Source organism: Odontesthes bonariensis, chromosome 3 (assembly GCF_027942865.1).
Source record: "Odontesthes bonariensis isolate fOdoBon6 chromosome 3, fOdoBon6.hap1, whole genome shotgun sequence".
Lineage (NCBI taxonomy): Eukaryota > Metazoa > Chordata > Actinopteri > Atheriniformes > Atherinopsidae > Odontesthes > Odontesthes bonariensis.
Window position 1 is genome coordinate 11,182,196 of NC_134508.1, and position 1,611 is coordinate 11,183,806.

A 1,611-nucleotide genomic window follows, 5' to 3' on the forward strand; every position below is an offset into this window, starting at 1 on the left:
TTTCGGGGGTAAAGCTCAGAAGTGCGTGTGTTTTACAGCCTTGGGGTTTTTTTTTTCGGTTGTAAAAGGAAGCTAAAAATTAACAGTAAATCTCAACTGGCTCTTTCAGCTTCAGCAGGTCCAATTCAAAAAGACCTGAAACTAGAATTACTGCTCTGTGATTGTACATGTCGAACAGTTTACATCCAGGTCCAGTCTTGATGTTTAATCAAGTCAAAACGACTTTTGCCTTGGACTTTTATGCAGAGTCAAGAACCCTATTGCCTCTAATTTTCCTTTTGGATTTCAACATTTCTGTTCACTGCTTCTCTTTTATGTGTTGTTTATAGGTTACCTCTCCTCCTAGGATGCAACACCAATAGGAAAGAAGTTGTTCTTTCTTAAATAGTTCACTCCCCCTCTGCAGAAATCAACAGTGATTAATAGATTACCCTCAGCGTGGAGCCCAGTTTTGCTCTTGAAGTCTTCATTAAGCATTCCTTTGATTCACATTGACTCATACAGACAAAAAAATACTTTCTGCTAGGGCTCTTGTGGGGTTTTGTAGAATCAAATTTTTAGCAAGAAAAAAAAAACTTAAATAGCGTTGAACCTCCAAACCAACTCAATGGGATGCCTCCACTTTTTTAAGCTCATCATATACAGTATGAAGGCCAAGCAGGGTTTTTGGTGCAGCTTTAATTCCCCAACCTCCTAACCACCCCCCCCCCAACATTTTGAGAAGTTGTTTCTCTGTGTAGCCTACTGTTTACATCATCCCCCTTCTAGGGCTTCAAAATAATCAGTTTTTTTCTCTTGCTTTATAGTGAAAGCCCCCTTTTTCTGCGGTGTGTCACATCCCCCTGAGCTCTCAGCTGTGTGCCCTATTTATAGAGGAGCACTCTGGCAGTTTAGCTGAACAATGAGCTGGAGCTGCATCTTTGCTTCCATGTGATCTGGGGTCCGTTTCACGTAGCAGGTTCAACCAACTCTGAGTCTATTCCTGATCTCTGAGTTGATCTACTCTGAGATAGAAAACCCTGAGTTTTCGGTTCCAGAAACGCTGATTTGAGTGAGGTTAATCAACTCTGAGTAAGTTCACCTTGAGTTTAGCGCGTGCACCACAACTTTAAAAAGCCAGCATCAATGGAGCCCCGATTCGACGAGTCACCTTGGCAACAGGGAAGAGGAGGGGCTACGTTTTTCACCAACCTCGAATTGGAAATCTTAATGCGCTCATACGGCGAGTTTCAATACGTTTTTAGAAATAAGTGCAACACCGTTGCAGCAGCAAAAGTGTAAGTTTAAATGTAGTCCTTTGCAATCACAATAATATTACAGGGGAAAACTGCTTGAATGGTAGCCCATTCATTTATTTCATTTAGGTGCAATCCCGCAGGGGAGAAGCGCTCTTGGCAGCAGTTTAAGATGAAATATAAAAACATTGTTCAAACAGGTGAGACCTCGGCATGGAGGTACCTAATTTTGATCATGTTTTACACTGTAAAATAAATATTAAGTGGCTATTTGACTGTGCAGTTATTTTATTCCCAACATAATGCTGTTTTCACACACATAAACTATGTCTTCTCATCTATATCATCCATCCATCCATTATCTATACACCGCTGA